The 27,579-nt window shown below is 41.6% G+C and overlaps 1 protein-coding gene across 1 annotated transcript in view; it reads right to left on the bottom strand.

The window, feature by feature from the left end:
• The window catches only part of DHRS3 (dehydrogenase/reductase 3), a 79,670-nt gene extending 52,785 nt beyond the window's left edge, over nucleotides 1–26,885 (bottom strand). The window contains exon 1 of the mRNA XM_056795756.1: nucleotides 26,745–26,885. The gene's annotated coding sequence lies outside the window, so the exon portion shown is untranslated. The remainder of the gene's footprint in view (nucleotides 1–26,744) is intronic.
• Between the last annotated feature and the right edge of the window lie 694 nt (nucleotides 26,886–27,579).

Below are 27,579 nucleotides of genomic sequence, written 5' to 3'. Positions count from 1 at the left end.
GCCACCAATGCAATGTTGCTTGTCAAGAAATTTATATGAAATGTGGCATCTTTCAGGGAAATAGTTTAAGCTCATTAGGGTTCTGCCTGAACTAAAATTCATGATCATTTCTCCTAAATGGAACTAAGTAAAGATTCTAAATTAAAGGAGTCAGATCAAAACATTTTATGCATCACTTCATGTATAGGGATAACATAGAGCAACACATTAAACATCTTCATCTCATGGAATCTTTCCCACGTTGGCTGACATCTGTCAAGAAAAGAGGGAGACTAATGGCTTTAGTCTTGAAGCTAGGAGTCACATCGAACCAATGGATGAAGGTGATGCCTACAAATACTTGGTCTTCTCCAGGCAAGACACATCAAGAATAAGCTTGTTAAATAATCACTGTCAAGATGTCTGCCTGAAGACAGGCTGCCTAGCTCCCACATATCTACTCCAACAAAACCCTGAATAATGATTAAGAAATCCAATGGGACTGAAAGGTAGACTTAGACCAAAGCTGGGAAACCAGAGTTTCCCAGTGCTCTGAAATGGGACTCCATAGAGGGAACTAAAAATGCAGAACTCTGGACCTCACAGACCCAGGGGTACCTAATTTTGGGAGATGTAGATCAATGCAAGAACTCAAGAGAAAAAGATGAGATGACACTCTTGAAGGAGAAATTAGAATAAGTAGTTTAGAAGAGAAAATGTCAAACTTTGCTACAGAAATGGACTCCCTAAAAACTAGAATATGTCAAATAAAAACCAATGATGCCAAGAGACATCAAGACATATCAGAACAAAATCAAAAAATGAAAAAAAAAATAGAAAGAAGTGAAAGTGACTTATATAAAAATACCTTACTTGGAAAACCCATCAGGGAGAAATAATTTAAGAACCATCTGGGCTCCCTGCAAACCATGATTTAAAAAAACAAAACAAAACAACCATTTGGACACATTTCAAGAAATTATAAATGAAAACTACCCAGATCTGTTAGAACCAGAGGCAAAGTAAAGAAAGAATAAACCGATTAGCTTCTGAAAGGAACTACAAAATGAAAAGTCCCAGGTGTGGTATAGCCAAAATTGAGAACTCCCGTATCAGAGAAACATGACTGCAAGCATGCATAAAGGTGCAGTTCAAGTACCAAGAAACTACAGTCAAGATCACATAAAACCTGGCTGCTTCTGCTGTAATGGAGAGGAGACCTTGGAATATAATATTTCAAAAGGCAGACAATAAAGACTTAAAATCAAGAATAATTTATCCTGCAAAGCTAGATAGAATACTTTAGGGAGAAAATCAGCCTTTAATGGGATAAAAGATTTTCAAGTGTTTCTGATGAAAAGACTAATGCTAAGTGGGAACTTTTAAATACTAAAACCAGAATACAGAAAAACCTATAAAGGTAATTTCATTTGAATAGTTGAAAGTCACTATTCTGATGTAGTACTAACATTTTAATAGGGGGAGAGGAAACAAGTGTCCTTTCTGAGGCACGTTTCCGAATGGTATTAAGGAAGTTAAATAAAGAAAATAAAGGGGGAGAAGACTGGTTCTTTTTTGGAGGTCTAAAGAGCAGAAATAAAAGGGAGAGTAAAAGGAGGAATACTGTATTGCAGAAAAAAAGGGATGGAACTTGCTTTTTCTCATATTTGGTGTTGGTGAGAAGAATATAAATACTTAGAAGAAAGAGTGGGAGATACCCATTGGGTATCATATAAGCCTCATACTTATCTGAAATAGGCAAAGGATGGTTGAATAAATACACAGTTGAATAAATACACAGAATAAATACAGCAGACAGTTTGGTGTAGAAATACATTAAACTTAACCTAAATAAATGGTGAAGGTTAAGAGAAAGGATAGTCCGGGGAAAGGAATAGGCACAAAAACATCAACAGTAAAAAGAAAAAAACTCCTTTTGATCTTTAAAGGGAAACCAAAATGGGAAAATAAAGGAAAAAAGCAAGAATCTAATGGAGTGCTAAGATTAACTCTTGGACATTTAGGGAAGGGCTGTACAAATTGTGCTTTATAAATGTAAATGGATTGTTATAAGAAATGATAAAAGAGAGGGTTTAAAAGAACCTGTGTAGTATGAATTAATAGAGTGATAAGTGAGCAAAATCAGGAAAATAAGTTATAGGTCATTTAAAGAAAAATAACCTCGAAGGACTTCTAGTTCTAGAATTCTAATCAAAGCCATGATCAACCACGTCTCCAGGGGACCTCTATGATGAAGCATGTCACCCACTTCTTGACAGAGTGATGGATACAATGTGTAAATTTTTCAACATGGTCTTGATGTGGATTAATTTTGTTTGACTATACTTATTTGCTGCATTTTTTTTTAGAGAGAAGAGTATGACTAGATATGTCAAGACATAATAGAATTCTGAAGACAAAGCTGAATGGGAAGAATATGTTTAAAGCAATTAATAATTACAAATATCACTCCTGATGTATGCCTTCAGGATCATAAAATGGTCCCCATAGAAAGTACTCTAACAAAAATTCATGTGATATTAATGAGGTACAGGACTCTTCATTTAAGGCAGTCATAGAAAGATGAACACTTCTTCACCTAAAAAGAGGAAAAGATTGATGGGAATTCTCAGAGGACATGATAAGCAGGTATAAAACCTACAGAAACACTTTTGGAACAAGCAGATATCACTTTACCAAGTATCAGTAAAGGCTGATAAAACCATGGAATCTGTCAAATGTAACTGAAAGTGGTTTTTCTCCAGATGGAGATTGTGAAATGGCTTTGATCCAAGACTGGAATCAAAAGGCCCTCCATGGGTGACATCTGCATGAACTCAGCAACACATTGACAAAGAAGCATGGAACAAATGACTGAATCATGTGGATTTGTTTGTGGAAATGGAAGGGATTATGATGGCAATTCAGGACCAGGTCATCATCAACATAAATTACAGAAGGCTTATCCTTATGTACTCCAGACAGTAATCAATGTAGATTATGTGTGGAAATGGTAGAAACTGTGCAACACGTCAGTGCTGGCTGTAAAAATTTAGCAGCTACTGAATATTTAGCAAGACTTGACCTAGTGGCTAGAACTTCACATCTGAGGTCCATTATTTTTCATGTACTGTCTGTGACAAATCCCCATACTACAAAATACAGACCTCCAAATATCTTAGAGAACTCAACCAATAAACTATACTGAAGATAGAGTATTATGACAGACCAAACTATTGTCTACAATCACCTGGACTTAATATTGATTCACAGAAACTTAGGAGCAAAAGATGTTGCCATAACAAATATTCATAATCTCTAAGCCAAATGGAACAGAAAACTTGTAAGGTATAGAGATCGATCAGGATCATGTGGGAACATGATGAGGTGTAAGGTTTTTCTTCTCTTGTCTCACCTGCTATTGGACTTGTAAAACAGGGACTTTCATGGAACCAATTTTTACTCAATTACAAAACAATGTTATTTATTTTATTCAATTGTGCATTGTTCAGTAGGACATAAATACAAGAGAATACTAGTAGGATAGCAATTTGTCCTAGGATTAATTTTATCTGAACTCCACTGAAAAAGATCAAAACAATGGCCATCACACTTGGCAATGTATCTAGGATGCATATGGCTCACAATTATAAAATTTTGAACATGGCCAAAAAGCTTAAAGATATTAAAAAAAGTATGTGGATGCCAAGAAGAATCCTCTAAGCTCCTTTTTTTAACCCTTACCTTCCACCTTAGAATCAATATTGTGTACTGCTTTTGTGTGTGTGTTGCTTTCAAGGTAGAAGAGTAGTAAGGGCTAGCCAATGGGGGTTAAGTGACTTGCCTGAGGTCACACAACTAGGAAGTGTCTGAGGTCAATTTTGAACCCATGACCTCCTATCTCCAGGCCAGACTCTCCATCCACTAAGCCATCCCCTTACCCCTTTAGTTCCTAATGTCAACTCTAGCAATGTCTTCTTGAATCTTGGATCATAACATTGAGAATGTACCCTTTCCTATTTGTACCCAAAGTTCCTAATGTCCTCTCTAGAAGTGAGTTGTTTCCTTTACACTAAGATAACACCAAACTGCTTTGAGCAAAAATATTTCCATAATACCAAAACTATACTTTACTACCCTCTTTGTACTCCTTAGGCATTTCTTTCTGCTTAGGGGATTCTGAGACTTGAATCATGGTGCTTGATTAGTGGCCATATTTACCTCTTTAATGATGGATTCCTGGTATTTATTATTATATTATCCCCATGATGAAAGATAGCATGAGACACGGTAGTGGTTCTCAGAGTATGGCCTGTCTAAATTTGGGCACTCATGGGGGGGCTATAAGGATTCCTAGGGGTTCCCAAGGTCAAAACTATTTTCATAGTAATCCTAAAATGTTTCAATTTCTAATAGAGTAACTATCCTTCGACCTAACCCACATAAACAGAACCTCTCAGGGGAAGGCCCTTAACAATTTCTAAGTATGAGTCCTGAGTCCCAAAAGTCTGAGAAGCACTGGTGCAGAGAAACACCTTTGGAGCTGGACTCAAAGTCCTCCCTTGAGCACACATTAGTCACTTAACTGCTCAGTGCCCTGGGCAACTTTCTAGGACCTTTAAGTGACAGATAAGCCACAGAATCTATTTCGATGGAGGGAATTTCTATATCAGGAACTTTTTTGTTTTTTCAGATTTGGACAACTGAATAATAAAAGTCTAGAGTAAACTTACCCCCCCCCCCCCACAACCCCCAACTTAAAAGGCCAACCCACTTACTAGAAGTAGCAGCAAGTCACTGCAGTCTCACAAGGTAATGAGTTCTCTATCACTGAAAGCCAGTAAGTAGAGGCTAGCCAACCACGTTGGGGGCGATTCTCTCTTCAGCTTTGGGTTGACCTCCCGGAATCCTTCTAAGTCTAGATTTTCAAAGTCCATAATAACTCTGGCTTTGTGAGCTCAGCAAAACAAGGCAGCATTTTCCCCTTCCCACCTCAGCCAAATCCTATATCCTTCGTTCTCGCGGTAACTCCCCGAGGTCCCTCCTAGCTCCAAGTCTGGGATGCTATGATCCTTCCTTGGGGGGTAGCAATGGAACTCCAGGGCGAACGAACACTAGAGTTTCACATTCCCAGCCTTGGCAGTGGGCCCCATAGGCGTATGTGTGTGTGTGTTTTTTTCCCCTTTGGAAGAGTGAAAGGAGCCTTTGTGGGTTTGATGGAAGAGGTGAGCCGAAGCCTGGAGATCTTTTTCCATGACTAAAGTTTCACCAGCAGGCTTCCCGGCAACTTCGATTTAAAGGTGTGAGAGGCCCTGGCAGCCATTTGACAGCCGTCTGAGGAGGCTGGAGCCACTTCAGGAAAAAGAATGGGAACAGGCCTGGAGAAACGGGGAGCCGCGCGGATTCTCCTAAGAATCTTCTCAGGGCTCTGGAGGCATGTCCAAGGCTCTCACGATCAGTTTTGGAGAGTTTGGAATCGAGAGCAGGGATGCAACGGCCTCTTCAGGGCCTCCCTTCCCTGGTCTCTGATTCTCCGGAGCGGAAGACACTCACAAGGGCAGGGAGAATAAGGGCCCGCCTCCGGAGGCACTAGGCTAGAGAGCTAGGAAGCACCCCTTATCTCAGACTTGGGCACAGAAACGGAGAAATACATTCTTTCCGGAGGGGGGCTGTCCAGCCCTGCCCAACACCTTCGCCACACGGCTTCTCCCTCAAGGATTTTTAAAGCCCTCAGAGAGCCTGGCTGGCCAAATCCGAAACAAACGCCAACGTTCCTCCGAAGACCCCGCAGTGGTGGCGGCGGCGGAACAGAGCCCGGAGCGGATATCCGGGGAGCCTCCCAAACACCTGCATTGACGTCATGCTCCAACATTGACGACCCCGGGTAGGGTCGGGATGGGGCAGCTCTGGGTGTGAAGCCCACGTCAAGTGACAGAAGGGAGCCGAGCCACCCCTGGCAGAGGGGCCCTCTTGGCTCCAGGTCGGCCAGTCTAGCGCCCCTCCGGGAAAAAGGAACCGCAGCTGCGTGGGGGAGGGGGGGGGGCAGGCTGGCGTTTGAGAGCATCCCCAAGCAGGCTTCTGCGTTCCTGTAATATACGTCCCCCCCCCAAAAGATTATACACTGGAAACCAACTCCAAGAGGAGAGGGAGTCTGGCCGATCGGGCTCTAGCCCACCCCAACCTTCCAACTCGCCCTCTCAGCCCCCCTTCTTTTTCACACCGACGACAAAGGTGTATCGGAAGATCACGGTTTTAGCGTTGAGAGGGATCTTAGAGGCCACTGAATTCCCCTCCCAGCTCTCCTGTTCCTTATTTTGATTTTATTCAACCCTTACTTCTCTGTCTTAGCATCAATTTCAAGACCCCCAAATGGCAAGGGCTCGGCAAATTGGGATTAAGTGACTTGCCCAGGATGGCAGGGCTGGCATGTGTCAGCAGTCCCATCTGGCCCCACACCCAGTTCTGGCTCTCTAGCCATCTTGCTACCTAGTCCCCCGGTCCTCGGTTATTTGTAAAGATAAGGAACCAGAAGATTTCCCTGATATGGCAAAGATGGTAGGGGGAAATAAGACCTTGTCTTCCTGTACAGGGAAAGACAGGGTTATTATGGACTCTCAGAGCCTTGAGGCTAGAGGGATCCCCAGGGGAGCCCCCCACCTGCATTATTGTTGCAGATGAGGTTTCTTGTCTAGAGTCACACAGCAAGTACATGTCTGAGGCAGAATTTGAACCCATATCTTCTTGACTCCAAGCCCAGCTTGGTCTAGAAGAGTCCAACTTCTGAAGGGAAGGATTGGAGATTGTTGCGCTAACACGAGAGAGGAGAGGATTGTCTAGAGAGAGAAGGGCCTGGATCAAGGGGGCAGAGATGGGAGTCCTAAGCATACCAATCAGAGCCGGTTGTGGGGAGTGACCCCAGAGGCAGGTGAAAAGTCAGCAGACCCAGATGATGAGTTAGCCTTCAAGGTGACAGTAGTATAATCAAGGATGATAGTCTCTCTATTAGAATGGACGGGACGTTAGGATTCGCAAAGCACTTTTCATACATGGTCTCCTTTGATTCTCCCAACAATTCGTGGAGGGAGGTGCCGAGATCATCCCCATTTACAGATGAAGAAACTGAGACTGAGAGCCATTGCCCAGACCACACAGCTGCTGAGGAATGAGGCAGGATTTGAAGACTTTCTGCCTACAAATCCAGCACTCCCACAGCTTCAGCGTCTGGCTGCCCATTAGAGGAACTAAGTCAGAGGCGTAGAGGCAGAAAGGACCTCGGAGGCCATCTCGTCCAGCCTTCTCGTTTTACTAGTGAGGAACCTGAGGCCTGTGAGGGGAGGTGACTCTCCCAAGGCCACACAGATGGAGCCGGGCATCCTGGTCTGGCTTTCTGCGCTTCTCTGTGCCTCACCAGGGACAACTCCTCAGATCCCCGGACATAATAGTAAAAAGAATAACCAACATTTATGTTTCACAAAGTGCTTTACACATATTCTCTCATTTGAGTAACCTGCCAGGCAGGGACCGGATGCCCACTTATCTGGGTTGCTGGGAAGAAGATTCTTACTCTTATTAAGGTAAAGGCTGCACTTAGTGGTCTTTGAGGCCTCTATCATCTCTATGAAATCCAATAGGCTGTAATCTCCCAATTAGCTATAGGAATCTGAGGCCCCACTGTACGCCCAATGACTATGAGGAAGAAATATAAGAAATTGAAGATGAATCCTACCCGTAAGGCCCTTTAAATGGAATGATAAGATTATAAACATTTATAAAAATAAATAATATATTGATGCTCATGTGATAAATACAAACAAAAATCTATTTCCTAATTTTAAGTATTATTTAATACTTTGCATTGAGAGGCAGTATGGTATCATGAATAGAGCCATACCAGCAAGACCTGAGTTCAAATCCTGCCTCGGATACTTATTAGCAATGTGGGAAAGCTATTTAACCTCTCGAGCTCTAGGTCTGTCTGTCTTCTCAGTGCTGAAGATTAAGTTGCAGAAAAGGTCATGCATTGGTCATGAAATCACTGATGCAGTTCAGTCCCTGGCCCTATTTCTGGATGCTTTGTGAGAAGACCCATCTAGACTCACTGTCTGGCTATCAGTCACAGAACAGTATGTTTTACAGAGGGAAAAACTAAGAGGATCACAGCCCAGAGGGCAGTGGGAAGGCACAAGGGAAGGTAGCTACAAAGAGTGACAAATAAGGCCCTCTGAAAGGCACTTGTGAAGACATGCATGATTGAAAAAGAGAATGGGCTGGTCAGGTGGGGCAAAGTGAAAGACAGAAGGTGGATGGACTGTGTGTTTCACTGGTAGCCTCACAATTTCAGAAGAAAGTAAGGAATGAGCCTGACAAAGTGAATGGACTCTTCCTGACACTTATGGGAGGAGGGAGATGGGAGTCCATCATGGCAGAGAATACCCAGTTGAATGAGATCACCTCCCCATAGTGGGATTTGAGCAGATATACTTCGAGGTATTTTAGGCACACCAAACTCTGACCTGTCTGAGCACATTAGAATCAGTGAAGTGAGGTGCTCAGAAGTCCTTTTCCTGCTAGCTCTTGGCCTGAACCCTCAAAAAAAAAAGAAGCCACAAAGGGTTGATCTCAAGAGTGGCACCTATGGCCACAGGGCAAACCCATGGCACCTAGGGACTGGAAGTCCTTGTTTTCCCTTTTCATGAAAGCTCTCTGCTGGGGTCCAAGGGATCAGTGCCATTACTGAGTCCCCATTGGTATGTTCTTCAGCTCCCTGAGGGGTGCATCCAACTGGATGGGAGGAGATAAGACTTACTCTACTCTTCTCCCTCCCACCCTCTGCTACAGGTTTAAGGTTCTGCTTCCTTGAGATGCTCTCGAAGCCTGACTGCTTCATCATTTGATTAGATGATTCCAAACTGGCCCAGAGGTGTGTCTGATTCATTTAGTCCATACCAAGAAATTCCACGTGGTACCACCTGACTTTAATCCAATGATCCAAGCACTTCCATTCTCCCTAACTCATGAAGGACTTATTTGACTCTACTTTAACTGATTCATTAAGTCATTGGAAAGGTCTAGGTCTTCCCGTTTAAATTAATTAGGATCCCTATGTACACATTTTTCCTTCTTCCCATTGAAGACAGGAACTCTTTCCTTCTTGTTTATGTATCTTATAGACTTTGTACAGTGGTTTCTACCTACAGGTGTATTCAGAGAAGATTAGATTTGAATCCTTTCTCTATGACTTATTACCTCTGTGATCTTGGTTTGATTTTTTGTACAATTGTCTTAGCATTTGAGAAACTAGACCTTTGTCAGAGGTTTTTGTTATAAAAATTTCCCCCCAGTTTGTTGCTTCCCTTCTAATTTTGGTTGCATTGACTTTTCTTGTACAGAAACTTTTAAACTGAACATAACCAAAATGATTAATTTTACATTTTGTAATGTTTTCTATCTCTTGCTTGGGCTTAAATTCTTTCTTTTCTCCATAGATCTGATAGGTATACTACCTCTGTGATCTTGGACAAATTGCTAAACCTCTCCATCTATAAAATGAAGAGATTGGATTGGATCATCTTTAATATCCCTTCCTGATCTAAATCTATGATCTTATGACTTGGTCAAGGTCACACAGCTAGTTAGTGGTGAAACTGGGCTAAACAAACCCTACATTTTATGACTCCAAGTTTACTTCTCTTGCCTTCCTGCCTCACTAATGAATAGGTTTGGCACATGTTACTGGGACAGATTGATTTTAAAGGCTTATTCATCCTTATAGTGAATCCCATGGAGCCTGGAAGTTCAGTCTGAAGGGGGAAGAAGATAGGGCCTCCAAAGAAGGGAAGAGGCAATGTGTTTTCTGCTAACTAGGTCTAGGAACTCCCTTTGGTTTCTGTTGAATAAAAGTTGAATAACTTTTTCCCAACCACCTTGCATGACACAAGGCAACATCAATGGATTGATTGTGCGTGATCTGCCTTTTTAGAGGGACCATCCACACTGATGAGAAAACAGATTTGTTGAAACACTGAATTGGTTTTGATGTCAGGGCGACATAACCAAAGAATCCCTATGGTAACCATTTCCCTTGGTTCACCTTGATGAAGGCCTCTATCTTTTTGTCTCTATATTCCATGAGCCTTTTATCTGGTAGGTGCTTACTCATTTTTTTTAGTTGAACTAAAATGGAATTGAATCCAGGCAGTCTGACTCCCAGGGTGTCATAAATGGGGCTAGAATAAAAACCTGAATTCATCACCTTGTAGCCTTGTCCCTCCCCTCCCCTCCCCTCTCTCACCACCATTCGGGCGCCTAGCAAGACTGCAAACAACTATGACCCACACAAACAGACACACACTAAAGCTTTATTTGACAACTGGCCACTTTTCTCCCCCCAGCCCCGCTGGAAACAGGCAGGCAGTGTTGGGAGGAGAAAGGAGTGTGCTTGAACTTGGTCGAAAAACCCTGAGTAAATGGAAAAAAAAGGCTCCGGAAAGTTTAGGACCAGCCGCTTCAGTGGGTCCATGTGGGGGCAGGTGCCCTGGAGAGTCAGAAATATATGAACTTGCAAGCATAACACGGCGAGCCCAGCCAAAGGCAACACAGCGAGGTTTGGAGGTGGGGGGCGGCTGGGAGTGGGAATGTGTTCCTAATAGGATGGAAATTCTTTCAGCCAGAGGGGAACAAAATAGTAGCAGGGTGCCCCAGGACAGCCTATCTGTGAAGGCCGAGATGTAAGAAGCCTCATAAAACTCTACTTCTCCTTTCCAACAGTGAATTCTTGACAAATGGGCTCTTTTACTCTTAGGTAAATCAGGCCTATTAGGGTAAAATAAATAAAACCCAATGAAAGTGGCTCTTGTTCCTTCCTTCCCTCCATGCAATGAGCACTTCCCATTGGAATTCTTTGGACTGTTCTGTCTCCTCACGCCTCCTCCCCCTGGCTGTCCAGCCCAGCTATGGGGTTCTGGTGATGGGATTCATCCGAGGGCTCAGCCCCTCTCTGGCCCTTCCTTCCCTTCCTGCCTTCCTCAGTCTCTGCCTCTCTCTTCCATTCCTTCCCACTCTCCCACTCTCCCCACATTCTTTTTCGGTAAAAATGAGCTCAGGATTCAGACCTGAGTGAGACAGGAGGCCAGTTTGGTGTGAGTGGACACAGGTGTGGGCCCTGTTTATTCTGGAGATCCAGTGTCAGGCAAATAAGCAGAGGAAGCCAAGCCTGAGGCATGTGGTTAAAGGCATCGACAGGTCAGGGTGCCAAGAACCTAGCACAAGGGAAGGAGCTCTAGGCCTGGAGTGGGGGGTGGAAACTGTGAGGAGGGGGCAAAACACATCATCTGTCTGTCAGTCTGTCTTTCTGCCTTCAGCTTGGATCTATTCCAATAATTCCAGTTCACCGTGTACCCTTCTCATCCCAATGAGCAGAGGCCGGCATTCCAAAAGTATTAAGAAAATAATAACAATTAAGTGCAGTGCTCTAAGAGTTCGCAACCCGGGCCTACGATTTTATACAAAAGCTGACTTTTGGTAACTGTATTCCAGCGTGGTTGGTTTTCTTTGTAGTCCTCTGTATTTTATTTTAGGCATTTAAAAACATTCTTCCGAGAAGGGCTCCATAGGCGTCACCACACACTGCCCGAGGGGTCCAGACCCCGCAGAAAATGAAGAACGCCTGGTCCAGAGGAGACAGAATCACCCTAATTTTTCCTTTCTATTATTATTATTATTAAAACTCTTACCTTCTGTTTTGGAGTCAATACTGTGTATTGGTTCCAAGGCAGCAGAGTGGTAAGGGCTAGGCAATGGGGGTGAAGTGACTTGCCCAGGGTCACACAGCTGGGAAGTGTCTGAGGCCAGATTGGAACCCAGGACCTCCCATCTCTAGGCCTGGCTTTCCATCCACTGAGCCACCCAGCTGCCCCCCTTTCTATTATTTTTAAAGAAAACATTGGCTAGTGTTGACTTACAACAATAATGGAGGATATTTTCCTGGATTTCAAGACTTGCAGAAGGTTTTATAATAGTCTTTATTTCTTTCTGTCCAGTGCATGTATGCATCTATGTATACTCATAGGCTTCATAAAATGAGTATAAAATGGGGCAGCTGGGTAGCTCAGTGGATTGAGAGAGATGGGAGGTCCTAGGTTCAAGTCTGGCCTCAGACACTTCCCAGCTGTGTGGAATTTAGCAGCTAATTTCTTCTTTAAGATAAAAAGTTTTTGCATCAGGCTGGCTGGTCTGAACTCAGTTCAGGAGTTGAGAATTTCAGTGAAGAACTGGAGCTTGCTTGGGACGATCTTGTGGTGAGTGATAAAGACTGACTCTCTCTTCCTTAAGGCTCAGGCCTATGCCATTTGGCTGAGACCCTTTCCACTATTTTCTCTTTGTCTCTCTTTCTATCCCTCTCTCTCTTTCTCCCCCACCCCCTTAATTCCTTTATTTGTATTAATTAAAATCTCCATAAAACCTAGCTGACTTGGGTATTTTCATATTTGGGAATTTTTCCATTGTGACCACTTATTTTTAATATGAATATCTTTATTTATTTAATTTTTAATTAATTAATTAATTAACTAAATAATATAATATATTATATATAATATAATATAAATAAATAAAAAATAAATAGCACAAAATAAAAAATAAATAAAAGTAATGATTAATAATTAATTAATTAATTTAAATATTTAATATAAATATTTTTAATATAAACCAAGACACTAAAAATTATCTTTACAGTTTGACCAAAACCTTTTCAGTTTTGGCAATTCAAAGTCTTGGCAAACCATATTTTCATGGTTACAGTTTTAGACTTTTCTCTTCATGACCTGAACCCAGGAAACAAAGTGTATATTAAGAATTTCAAGTGTACTGGAGCAACTCAGCCTTCCTAGGAAGGACCATTCCAAATATTGTTAACTACTCCAACATCTATAAAGGTTGGAGAGAAGGACTCTTGGATTCATTGCTCACATGTGAAGAGAGCATCTTCTGTTGAGACTGATTGACTGTATCCTATCACATGCATTGGAAATAATTATCCATTGACAAGTGGATGCTGTTTTTTAAGAACACATTGAATTCCTGATTTTTTCCTTATTTTTATTATTGCTTTTCTTTTATTTTGATTAGAATAATTGATTTTTTTTCTTTTTTTCTCATTTCTTGTACTAAAAGTACATACAATTAATATTATTTTTTCTGCAGTAATATGTTTAATATTACTGCAGGGTGTATGGGGTGCTCAGGGAGGGGTAGTATCTCTGGTATGGAGGGCTTGTTGTGCCCTCCTAGGGCAGCTCTCCAGCCTCTGACCCTCACCTGACACCCAGCTCTCACTTGTGGCTCCCAGTAGCTGCTAGCATGTGGCAGCAGCCACACCCCAGGAAACGGCTCCAACAGGCTGGCCAAACCTTGTGAGGGTAACCATCGGGTCATCGACCCATGGTGAACCAGGGCTTTGCTCACCCAGCATATGAAGACTGTGTCGGCGGAACAGACGGAAGAAACCAACAAGAAGGTTCAACGGCTGAGAGGGCGACGCAGCAAAGCACTGTGGAGTGCTCAGGGTGTGTTGGAGCACAAAAGACAACACGGCCATCCAATGCAGCTGAGGAAGTCTCCAGGTGTAACGACTTTTCGTGCCACTGGACCCAGGCTTCCAACGCCGAGAGAGTGGGACTGTCTCTGTGCATCCACTTTTCCACTTAAATCTCCTTCACGCACAAGTGTCTTTGTGCACACTCATCTACATCACAGATGAAAGCGCACAAAGACAATCGTCATCCTCGGTTACCGAGAGACTACTACTATACTCATAGGCATATGGACATAGAGAGGCCCTAAGACTCTTGTTTTATATATATATATATACACACATACATGTAAAATACATTCTATATGGATATACACACATATGAATTTCCTATATGTATACTATAGGGCACGAAATCCCTGCTAAGCCTCCTTTATCGAGGAGGTTAGGGCCTGTGTTACAATTTGTAGTTTTCAGATTCATCTGGGAATATTGAAAATTTAGGTGTTTTGTCCAGGGCCATCAATCCATCAAGCAGTTAGATGGCGTGGCGGATAGATTACTGGGTTTGGAGTCAGGATGACTCATTTTCCTTAGTTCAAATCTGGCTTCAGATCCTCAGTAGTTTTGTGACCCCGGGCAAGTCACTTAGCCATGTTTGTCTTGGTTTCCTCATCTGGAAAATGAGCTGGGGAAGGAAATGGCAAACCACGCTAGGATCTTTCCAAGAAAACCTCAAATGGGGTCATGGAGGAGTTGGACATGACTGAAAAATGACTGAACAATCAATCAACCAATCAATCTATCAGCAAGCATTTATTAAGCACCTACTGTATGGCAGTGTAATTAGACTTTACCCTTTGGGTCAGTGACAAGGTCTGAAACCTGACTGTGAATGCTGGAAACGTGATTCCAGATAGATGGTGTTCTTTTCTGGCCCTGGGAGAGACAGAGACCATCATGGGTTTATGGAGGCTCCCCATGCCCTGACCCCAGCTAGACTGAATGTCTCGAGCTGGGGCTATGGCAGAAGGAAAGAGCAGAGAGGGAAGAAAATGTTTCCGACTCTCAAGCCTTTCCTCCTGAAATTCAGAAGTTTGTAAGAGAGTCCCTCGCTCTTCTCACCAACCCTAGATAAAACTATATCCCAAGGGGGCGTCTGGGTATCTCAGTGGATGGAGAACTAGGCCTAAAGATGGGAGGGCTTGGGTTCCAATCTGGCCTCAGCCACGTCCCAGCTGGGTGACCCTGGACAAGTCACTTAATCTCATTGCCTAGCCCTGACCCCGCCTACCTTGGAACCAATACACGATATTGATTCCAAGATGGAAGGTGAGGGTTTAAAAACAACCCAACTATAAGCCAATGTACTCAAAAAATCTTGTGTAGTGTAACACCCCTCCAGGGTACTCTCCCGACGTGCATCTCCATTTGAGGCCTCCGAGGCTCAGTGGCACCTTTTGGGATTTTAGGAGGCAGGTGGCCTGGTAAGAAGAGTTGCTACAAAACGTTCACCCCGTCCCCAGCCTTCTCTTCCACAAACACACACGACAAGCGGAAAGAGACCCAGGCTGCACAGAGCGCGCACCAGCCCTCCGAAAGAGCTACTCGGGATGCATTTTTAATCCATCTGCATCCTCAGTGTTTCTTCCGCTTCCTTTTAGGTCTCGATAATCCACGAGGCCATAATCCAGACCTCATTGGGAGCGATGCTTGATTTCTGGTCCCGCGGAAGCTGGCTCTTGTGAGCGTGCTGCTGGGTCTGGCTCCAGCGGCGGGCTTCTTCTCGTCTCTGCAGAAGTCTCCCACGCCGGGTCCTCGCCTTAGGCGACTCCGTCTCTGCAGCTGGGCTGTCTTTGAGTCTGCCCCTGGGCTCCCGGCTGCACGCCGCCGTCCCGCTGCGCCCTGACGAGGCGGGCCGCGGTGGAGGTGAAAAGAACGCTCCCCCTCCCGCCCAAGTGCGGAGACTGCTTCACGGCTGCATGGCGGGCTGCTTTGGCCCGGGAGGCTCTGCTCCCAGCCCGTTACAGCTGCCTCCCCCATGGCCGAGGGCACAGCTGGCACCTACTTCACAAATGCACGCCATAGCGGTGCAGGCAATGGTCTTGCTACTCATATCAGCTATGGAACACTCACATTGCAATGACATGCAATAGAGCCAAGATCCTGGGCGAAAGCCTCACTATCTGGCAAAATGGATGGGAAATCTCAAAAGCAATTTGGCAGACATTAGATATATATCAACATCTCATGCTATTTATTTCATTAAAAAATTTTTTTTAAGCCCTCACCTTCCGTCTTGGAATCAATCCTGTGTATTGGCTCCAAGGCCGAAGAATGGTCAGGGCTAGGCAATGGGGGTCAAGTGACTTGCCCAGGGTCACATAGCTGGGAAGTGTCTGAGGCCAGATTGGAACCCAGGACCTCCCCTCTCTAGGCCTGGCTCTCCATCCACTGAGCCACCCAGCTGCCCCCTCATGCCATTTATAAAGAAACTCCAAATGGAGATATGACTTAAGACCTAAAGGGTAACATCATAAGCAAATAGAAGAACAAGGAAGAAACTACCTTTTAGATTTCTAAAGAGGGGAAAAGTTTATGACTTAAATGGCATAGAGAACAAAAGGAGAAACAATGGATATAATTTTAATTGTAGAGATTTTGTCCCCCCCTCATACGAATAAAGTTAAAAGTAGAAGAGAAACAAGAAACTGGGAGGAAAAATCTTTGCCACAAGTTTCTCTGATAAAGGTCTCAATATTAAGATAGATAAGTGATGATTTCAAATTTATAAGACTAAGGGCCATTCCACAATAAAGGTTCAAAGGATGTGAAGTCAGTTTTCAAAGGAAGAAATTCAAGTTATCAATAACCATGTGAAAAAACTCTATGCATTGCAAATAATTAGAGAAATGCAAATTAGAATAGTTCCAAGTTTCCAACTCACATTTATCAGACTGGCAAAATGACAAAAGAGGAAAAGGACAGATCTTGGAGGGTCAATGGGGAGAGACACTAATAATCTGTTGGTGGAGCTGTGAACTGATCCAGTCATTCTGTAAAGCATCTTAGAACTATGCCCCCCAAATAACCAAAGGGTACAGCTAGGTAGGACCATAATGCATAGAGCGCTGGCCCTGAAGTCAAGAAGACTCATCTTCCTGAGTTCAAATCTGGCCTTAGACACTCATATTCTATGTGACCTTAGGCAAGCTACTTGGCCTATTTGCCTCAGTCTCATCTATAAAATAAACCGAAGAAGAAAAAAATGGCAAACCACTACAATATCTTTACCAAGAAAACCCCAAATGGGGTCATAGTCATGACTGAAAAACAACTGAACAAAAGTACCACTACACATACCCTTTGAGCCAGTACACAACTTCTAAGTCTGTGTCCCAAAGATATATAAAAAAAAGAAAAATAACCTATAAGTACAAAAATATTTATAAATAACAGCTATTTACGGGAACAAAGAATTGTAAACCAAGAGGGCACCCATCACATGGGGAGAATGGCTGAACAAGTGGTGGTCCATGAGCGTAATGGATACTATTGTACTCTAAGAAATTAGGAAGGGGATGATTTCAGAGAAACTTGGGACCACATAAATGAATTGATGCAGACACTCCATCTCCTGACTCCAGGCAGTTCTCCTCCATGTCCAGAATACTCTCTCCTCATTCCTATTCTCCTCAAGTCCTCACTAAAATCTCATCATCTATAGGAAGCCTTTCCCAATCCCTCTTAATTCCGATGTCCTCCTTCAGTGCATTATTTCCCATTTATCCTGTTTATAACATGTCTGCACGTTGTTTTCTCCAATAGACTGGGAATTCCTGGAGGGCAGGGACTGTGTTTTGTCTTTCTTTGCATCCCTGGTGCTTAGCACAAAGCTTGACAATACAATTGATTATAGACTGACTTACTGATGTGAGTAGAACCAGGATAACAATGTATATGATGCCAACATTATAACGGAAAACAACCTTGAAAGACTTTAGAACTCTGAGAATCACACTACCTGCCTCTGGACAACCATGAACTCAAGATGTAGAACAAAACATATTTTTCAACATGGCCAATATGGGAATTCATTTTAGTGGACCACACATATTCATTATGAGGGTTTTCTTTTAAAAGTTACTCAATGAGGGTACATAGGAGGGAGAAATAATAAAAGCTTGTAAAAATAACTAAAAAAATGTAAAATTACATGTAGACCAGATATGTAGGTCATATGTAGACACATAATGCCTCGCACATATAGCAATAGTACTTGATAAAGAAGGGAAACACCACTCTGAATGCTTCAAAGTTAAAGCCGACAGCCAGTGAATTAGCAAGCAAAAAACTTTTTTTTAGCAAAAAATTTTCATTATCAAAAGCAATTTTAGTGAAGGAAAGTGTCTGGTCTTGTGATTCTTTGGGAGTATTTTGTTTTTAAAAAGTTACTTATTTTTAATATTTTGTTCTTAAATTTTGAGTTCCACATTATTTCCTTCCTCACCCCTTCCCCCACCTACTGAGAAGGCAAACAATATATCAATTATTTATGTGAAATCATGTAAAACACATTTTCATATTAGCCATATTGCTAAAAAAAAGAAAACAAAATAAAGTGAGAAAAATATACTTCAATTCGCAACTTAAGAGTTCATCAGTTCTCTCTCTGAAGGTTTCATGAGTCTTTCAGCATTGCCTTCAGTTGTTGGATTGATTAGTAGTTAAGTCTTTCATAGTTGATCACATTATGACACTGCTATTACTGTGCACAATGATCTCCCAGTTCTCCCTTCACTTTGCATCAGTTCATATAGGTTTTGCCATGTTATTCTGAATCACCTCACTGACTTAATTTCTTTGAGCATAACAGAGCTCCATCACAACCTTATGCCGTGACTTGTTCAGCCATTCTCCAAATAAGCTTCCCCTCTATTTCCAATTCTTTATCAGCATGAAAGGTGCTGATATATTGAGAAATGAAACTTATCAGTGACACTTGGAAAATTTCTGATATTACTTTATGGCCTTTGTGATGTTTTTAGCAAAATGTAATTTCCTGATTATCTCTTTTTAGATTTATTTTTGCCTTTTCTTTTTCTGAGATCATGATTGCTACTCCTATCTTTTTCTTTTTACTTTAGCTGAAACCTAACAGATTCTACTTCAGTCCCTTATTTAACTTTGTGTTATGTCTTTTTGTTTCAAGTGTGCCTCTTATAAATAACATATTATTGGATTCTAGTGTCTTTGAACCAATTTTGATGAGTGAGTTTCAAGTGTTGCCTCCCATTACATTACCTACATTTTCCCATCCACTGTAAAAGCTTTTTTCCTCATGCACCTCTTTCATGTGAAAAAACTTCTTCATTCTATATCTTCCTTCTTTCTTTTCCCAGTGCATTCCTCTTTCTCATCCCTTCATCTTTTTTGGACATCATCTAACATAATTAACTTACACTCATGCCCTTCATCCAGACTCTCTAACTGCCCTAATAATGACAAAATTCTTAGAAGTTATGCATATCATCTTCCCATATGGGAATACAAGCAATTTAATCTCATGCAATTCCTTATTATTTCTCTCTCATGTTTATCTTTTTAGTCTCTCTTGAGTCTTGAATTTGAATGTAAGATTTTCTATTCAGCTTTGGTTTTTTCATCAGGAATGCCTGGAAGTTCTCTATTTCATTAAATATTCACCACTTGTTCCCCACACTAAAGGATTATATACTCTGTTTTGTTGGTAAAATTATTCTTAGTTGCCTTCTGGAATATCATATTCTAAGCCTTCTGTACCTTTAATGTAGAAGACACTAAATCTTGTGTTATTCTGACTGTGGCTCCACAATATTTGAAGTGATCACTTGTCTAATTTTTTTAAGGTGTTATTTTCTCCAGTGAGCTTTTGCATCTCATTTCCCATTTGATTAATTTTTTTTAATTTAATTCACTCTGGAACCTTGGCCAGGTCCCCTGCTTTCTTGTAGTTGATTCATTAGCTTTCCTCTTCGCCTAGGAACTGTGACAAGGGTCCCTGATCCCTTGTGACTGATGAGAAGTTCCTTTCTACCTTGGAAAACCCACTAAGAACTGCTTATGGCCAGCTAAATTCACTGCTAGAAATGGGATTCTTGCAATTTCTTTCTGGCTAGTTGTCTAAACTAAAGCAAAAATAGATTTAATTAAAATAGGGAAGGAAGGAGATCACATCTTGATAAAAGGTACCTTAGACAATGAAGTAATATTGATACTAAACATATATGCACATGGTATAGCCTCTAAATTTTTAAATGAGAAATTAAATGAACTTCAGGAGGAAATAGACAGTAAAACTAGACTAGTGGGGAACCTCAACTTTCCCCTCTCGGATCTAGATAAATCAAACCACAAAATAAATAAGAAGTGAAGGAAGTGAATTAAATTTTAGAACAGATTTGCTAGATCCTTGGAGAAAAATGAATGGGAATAGAAAGGAATATACCTTCTTCTCACAATACATGGCCCCTATGCAAAAACTGACCATGTATTAGGGCATAAAAACCTCACAACCAAATTCAGAAAAGCAGAAGTAATAAATGTATTCATTTCAGATCATAATGCAATGAAAATAATGATTAATAAGGGTTGATGGAAAGACAAATAAAAATTAATTGGAAACGAAATAATCTAATTCTAAATATAAAGGGATGTGTCAAAAACAAATGAAAGAAACAATAATTTTATTAAATATAATGACAACAAAGAAATAATATATCAAAACTTATGGGATATAGCCAAAGCAGTACCTAGGGGAAATTTTTATTTCTAAACATTTACATTGATAAAATCAAGAAAAAGTAGATTAATGAATTGAGCATGCAACTAAGAAAAAATAGAAAAAGAACAAATTAAAACCCTCCAATTAAAGATTAAATTGGAAATTCTAAAAATCAAAGGAGACATTAATAAAATTGAAAGAGAATCATTGAACTAATAAATAAGACTGGGAGTTGTTTTTTACAAAAAAGCCCCAACAAATAAAATAAACAGCGTTGGTTAATTTGATTTAAAAAAAGAAAGAAGAAAATCAAATTACCTATATCAAAAATGGAAAGGGTGAATTCATCACCAATGAAGGGAAAATTAAAGCAATCATTAGTAGTTATTTTGCCCAATTATATGCCAACATATCTGACAATCTAAGTGAAATGGATGAATATTTACAAAAATGTAAATCATCTAGATTAATAATAAAGTAAATAGAATACTTAAAAAAATGGAATAATCCCATCTCAGAAAAAGAAATTGAACAAGTCATCAAAGAACTCCATAAGAAAAAAAAAACCCAGGGTCAGATGGGTTCACAGATGAATTCTATCAAACTTTTAAAGAACAACTAATCCCAATATTATATAAGCTATTTGAGAAAATAGGCAAAGAAGGAGTACTACCAAATTCTATTTATGACAAAAATATGGTGCTGATGCCTAAATCAGGAAGAGGAAAACAGAGAAAGAAAATTGTAGGCCAATTTCCTTAATGAATATAGAAGCAAAAATTTCAAATAAGATACAAGCAAGGAGAATACAGTAATATATATATATATATGTATATATATATATTATATATATATATATTACAATATAAAACAGTAATAAGAATTATTCACTATGGCCAGGTAGGATTTATACCAGGAATACAAGGTGGATTTAATGCTAAGAAAACTATCTTAATTGACTATATCAATAAAAAAATGAACAGAAATCACAAATGATTATCTCAGTTGATGCTGAAAAAGCCTTCAACAAAATATAACACATATTCCTATTCAAAACACTACAAAGAATAGGAATAAACAGGTCATTTCTTAAAATGCTTAGTAATATCTATCTAAAACCATCAGTAAGTATCATGAAGCTTTCCCAGTAAGATCAGGGGCAAAGCAAAGATGCCTATTATCACTAACATTATTTGTTATTATACTAGAAATATTAGCATTAGCAATAAGAGGAAAAAAAGAAATTGAAGGAGTTAAAGTAGGCAATGAGGAAACTAAACTATCACTCTTTGCAGATGACATCAGGGTATACTTAGAAAATCTTATGAAAAACTAGTTGAAATAATTAATAACTTTAGCAAAATTACAGTATATGAAATAAACCCACATAAGTCATCAGCATTTCTATATATTACTAACAAGAAATAGAAAGAAATTCCAGTTAAAATGATGCTAGATAATATACAATACCTGGGAATATACTTGCCAAGACAAAACACAGGAATTAAATGAAAACAATTACAAAACACTTTTCACACAAATAAAGTCAGATCTAAACAAATGGAAAAATATGAATTGCTCATATGTAGGGCAAGCTTATATAATAAAAATAACAATTCTATCTAAATTAATTTACTTATTCAGTGCCATACCAATCAAACTACCAAAACCCATTTTTTAGAACTAGAAAAAATAGTAACAAAATTCATCTGGGAGTACAAAAGGTCAAAACCATTAAGGAAATTAATGAAAAAAATGTGAAAGAAGATGGCCTATTAGTACCATATTTCAGACTAATAGTCTGGTACTGACTAAGAAATAGAATGGTGGATCAATGGAATAGATTAGATACATGACATACAGGGGCAAATGACCTTAGCAATCTAGTATTTGATAAATGCAAAGATCCCAGCTTTGGCAAAAACTGCTGGGAAAACTGAAAAACGATATGGCAGAAACTAGGTATAGACCAATTATTTCACACTGTATGCCAAGATAATGTCAAAATAGGTATATGATTTAGACACAAAGAGTGATAATATAAGTAAATTAGGCGGGGGGTATAGAATCGTTTACTTGGCAGATTTATGTTGAAGGGAAGAATTTATGACCAAACAAGAGACAGAGAATATTCTTTCATCTAAAATGGATGATTTTGGTTATATTAAATTAGAAAGGTTTTGTAGAAACAAAATCAATGTAACCAAGATTAGAAGGGAAAACGATGAAAAAAATTTGAGCAAATTTCTCTGATAAAAGTCTCATTTCTCAAGTATTTAGAAAACTAAGTCAAATTTATAAGAATACAACCCATTCTCCAATTAACAAATGGTCAAATATGAATAAGCAGTTTTTAGATGACATCAAAGCTATAAATAATCACATTAAAAATGTTCTAAACCCCTCTTGACTAAAGAAATACAAATTAAAACAATTCTAGGGTTCCATTGTCTAATAGGACATAAAGTGAAAAATGTTGGAGGGGTTGTGGTAAAGTGGGGACACTAATGTCTTGTTGGTGAAATTGTGAACTGATACAACCATTTTGGAGGGCAATTTGGGCTATAAAATAGTGCATACCCTTTGTATGTATCCCAAAGAGATTTTAAAAAAGGGTGGATGGGGCTTACTTGCACAAAAATAATTATAGCAGCCCTTTTTGTCCCTTTGGATAAAAGGCACCACTATCCTGCACAGTCATTTGACTCACAACCTAGGTGTCCTCTTGAACTCTTCTCTCCCCATCTCCTCCTATATCCAATCTCTTCCTTCTCTCTTCCAACACTGCCACCACCCTGGAGTAGGTCCTCATCATCTCACACCTGCTGGAGGGGTCTGTCTGCCTCTAGTTCTCCCCACTCCAGGCTGTCCCTCATTCAGCCCTCAAATTAGCCTCTTGAGTTCTAGAATCTAAGTCCTTCATAACCTGGCCCCTGGCTACATCCTTATGTGCTATTGGCTTCACGTACTCTGAATCCAGTTAACAGTGGCCTCATTGCTATTCCTCTGACAAGACACTCTTGACTCTATGCCTTTTCAGTGGTTGTCTTCATGCCTCTCTCACCTCATCTCCAGTCTGGCTTCCTTCAGGTCCCAGCTAAAATCCCACATTTTTCTAGGAACCTTTTCCTGATTCACCCTTAATGCTAGTGCCTCACCTCTGTGGATTATCTCTAACTTATACTGTAGATATTTTGTTTTGTCCGCATGTTCTCTCCTCTATTAGAGACAGTGAGGTGGTGCAGTGGAAAAAGTCCTGGGTTCAAGTCCAGTCTCAGCTATTTTCTACATGGGTGACCCTGTGCAAGTCATTTAACCTCTGTCTGCCCCAGTTTCCTCCACTGTAAAGTGGGGAAAATAATAACATCTATCTTCCAGCATTATTGTAATGGGATAATATTTATAAAGCACTTAGCACAAGGTCTGGCACACTCTTAGGTTTTTAATAAATGCATGTTTCCTTCTTTCTTTCCATTTTAGACTGTTCTTTCCTTTTCTTTTGCCTTTATTTCTATCCCCAAGCCTTAGGATTTTGCTTGGCACAGCACATAGTAGGTGATTAATAAATGATTATTGACAATCTGACCAGTATTTGCACAATGGTATTCAGAAAGTGATTAATAAATGCTTTATGAATCTATATGTTTATATCTATTATTATTTATGTCCTTTTCTAGGTGACTATCACTTAAGCATTTAGCTATGTATCTATGTTCCTATCTATTTAGCCGTCGCTCTGTAGCCAAGTTAGTCTCTTATCTCTTACTTTCAGTTTAGATTTTATTTATTTACCATGAAATCCTGTTGGCTAGTAGAGAATTCTAAGCTGTATGTCATTTTTATTTAATGTCCATGTATTCTAATGAAGGAAGAGAGAGCCAGCTCTGCTTTAGAGAGAGGAGTATTTGTTCCATATGAATGGGCAACTCTACTTGGGAGTGGAGCCAAGAGGACAAAGTGGGGTGACTGGTACCGGACTGTTCTGGGCTTGGGAAAGAATTTAAAAAGCCCAGAGACCCCTAGAAACGGAAATATTTAAGAAGTGAGCTGGTAATAATTCGAGTCTTCAAGAGAGCCAAACGTGGGCATTTTCTTTTCCCCCCTCTAGGGAGCCATTTGGCATGCTGAGTTTGGAAAGGAAGCCATACCCCCAAGAAATGAAGGGGAGTGCCTGGTTTAGGAAGGGGAAGCCATGCACCGAGGGAGAAGTGAGCAGCTAGGGAGGTGCTACTTATGCAGAAGGAAGGCAGACTTCGTGTTCTTGGGTGCTCCCACAGGCCCGTGGCTTAGGGAATGACTGTGGGATCAGTTTGCCATGTTCACCAGCACCCCTTGAGGACTTATCTGCACGAGGGAGGTACATTTAAATTGCTATGAGAGAAGGGCAGCTAGGTGGCTCGGTGGATGGAGAGCCAGGCCTAGAGATGGGAGGTCCTGGGTTCAAATTTGGCCTCAGATACTTCCCAGCTGTGTGACCCTGAGCAAGTCACTTAACCACAACTCCTTAGCCCTTACCACTCTCCTGCCTCGCAGCCAATATACATAGTATTGATTCGAAGATGGAAAGTAAGGGCTTAAAGGAATGACTATGAGAGAGAAGGGTAGGATTTCAGTAAGCAGAGAGAATGACAGGAGAAAAAGTAGGAGGCAGGAAAGCACGGGATCTATGGCTGCAGAGTAGGGGGTTGTAGGAGATAAGGTGAAGCGTCGGAGGGATGGGATTTCAAAGACCCTTAACTGACAGACTGAGGAGTTTGCAGTTTCTTCAGGGGGCCACGGATAGCTTGTCAAGGTCTCTGAGCGGGCACGTGAGATGATCAGATCGGCGCAGTAGGAAGGATCATTTGTGAGTGATAACTAAGAATGGAATGTCGAGGGATAGACTAGACAGGTGGGGACACCAGTTGGGAGGCTACTCCAGTAGTCCAGGTGAAAGGAATGAGAGCAGGAAGTGGGCCACTACTCACGGGGATGGGAAGATGAAGCGGTACTTAGAGGACGGGGATTCAGGAAATCTGAATTCTGTTCCCAGGTCTGCTAACCAAAGGCTGTGTGACTATGGGCGAATCAGGCACAGAATCTCAAAATGGAAAGGATCCTAATAGTGTAGATTTATAGCTAGCAGGGACCTTAGACACTTCTGAGTGCAACTCAGACCCCCCATTTTAAAGTTGAAGAAACTGGGGTTCCCATAGAGTAACATAATTAACAAGTGATTTAGGCTGAATTTGAACTCATGTCTTCCTGATTCCTATCCACTATGCCTGCTTGCCAAAATATCCTCTACAAGATGCCCGGAAAATGGTCACCCTCGCTCTCCTTGAACGCCAGTTATGCCTTAAGGCAGTTCACTCCATCTGTAAAATGAAGGGCTCAGAACTTCCCAAAGTAGCTTTCTAAAACCAGGGGGATGGGCTTAAGGACCTCAGAGGCTCTTTTTAACTCTAGATCTATGATCCTATAGCCTGGGATCTTTGGCATGGGAAGCCCCTAACTGCCACAGCCATGTGGCCACCAGCCAGAAAATGTTTTGATTTACCTATGGCGACGGAATTGTAAATAGAACTGTTCAGGTCACTACTTTCAGTCAACTGACCACAGACGGTAGAATGGCATTACTTGAAGGGACCCTAGAGACCAACTAGATAGAGCCCAAACCCCTCATTTCACAGCTGACTAAAACAAGACCCAGACAGGAGAAGGACCTCACACAAGTTAGAACCCAGGTCTCCTAACTTCCAGTGTTCTTTCAAATTACATTCTAATCTCTCTCTCTCTGTCTCTCTCTCTGTCTGTCTCTCTCTGTCTGTCTCTGTCTCTCTGTCTCTGCCTCTGTCTCTCTCTGTCTGTCTCTGTCTCTCTGTCTCTCTGTCTCTGCCTCTGCCTCTCTCTCTCTGTCTGTTTCTGTCTGTCTCTGTCTGTCTCTGTCTCTGTCTCTCTCTCTGCCTCTGTCTCTCTCTGTCTGTCTCTCTCTGTCTGTCTGTCTGCCTCTCTCTCTGCCTCTGTCTGTCTCTCTGTCTGTCTTTCTGTCTCTGTCTCTCCCTATTTTCTCTCTCTCCCCCTCTCCTCTCCCTCTTTGTCTCTCCCTCTCTCTTTCAGTCTCTCTCTCTCTCTCTCTCTCTCTCTCTCTCTCTCTCTCTCTCTCTCTCTCTCATCTCCTTCCCTCCTTCCTTTCTCTTTCTCTGTTTCTCCTTTAGTTTTCTTAAAGGAAGGCCATGGGGATGATTTTCTGTCCCCTCTCTCCTTCCTCGCAGAGCCCTGATGGGACTTGGATGAAATCAGTGGTTTATGGACAAGCCGATAATGACCTGAGGTGGCGTCCAGGCAGAGGGGTCCCTCCTAGGGGTCCTGCCGCAGCATACAGGGCCTCACATTTTCAAGAGTCAGTTAACTGTAGGACCCCTGTAAGCAGGGAGCCCCCATCCTGTAAAGGGGAAGACAACACTTCAGGGCGGGGAGGCTTAAAATACTTACTCAAAGCTATGGGACGAGGCAGACCCTCTCGCCAGCACGGCGCCTCTGGGGGCTTCAGTTTCCCTGCCAGTAGAGCCGACCTAGGCATTGTTTCTCTTGGAATGTTTGTCAGGGCTCGGAATGCCAGTTCTGAATGTGCTACATCAGCACCAATATCGAATAACACTGTCTGTTTTCTTAAGGGTTGGTCCCCAGGGACTCAGGCAGGCCGACCTCATCCCGGATCTCCTTGGGTGGAATTCTTGGAATACCTGCTTGGAGAGAAAGACTGTTAGCCTCACCAGGGGGTGGGTCTTTTTCTTGGATCCCAGGGAAGGCCCTGATGGACTGATTTACAGGCCAGGGAGAGAGCTGTTGGGCCCTGCAGGAGAAGGGCGGAGGAATTACAGAAAAGCATCCAGATCTTGCTGCGGGGCAGAAGGAGCCAAAGTCACCGGGGAGCAAGCGTGTACACTGTTCCTCCCTCTGCCTTGACCTTCAACAAACTCACTGGGGCCTGCCGGAGGGGGACAGGACAGAAGAACGTGACTCCAAATTCCTCCCTGAATGTACACCAAACATTAGCCAGGCATCTACTCCAGCATAAATCAAAGCTTGGGACAGGAAATGAGTTCCTCATCACTGTCTTTGTTTCCCTCAGGTGCCCACACTGAAGTCCTGGCTGCAATGGCCACCCCTGGAGGGTTTGCAGCGGGAAGGTACCATGCAGCCCCTGAGGTAGCCCAAGACAGACATACAGAAAGACAGACGGAACAAAATAGGAGAAGCATTATTCTGTTCTACCTCTAGGGATCCCAAACCAAGAAAACAAGACTGTCCCTACTCCAAAGAAGCT

The sequence above is a fragment of the Monodelphis domestica genome, chromosome 4 (genome assembly GCF_027887165.1).
Source record: "Monodelphis domestica isolate mMonDom1 chromosome 4, mMonDom1.pri, whole genome shotgun sequence".
NCBI lineage: Eukaryota > Metazoa > Chordata > Mammalia > Didelphimorphia > Didelphidae > Monodelphis > Monodelphis domestica.
This window is presented reverse-complemented; position numbering and strand designations above follow the sequence as displayed.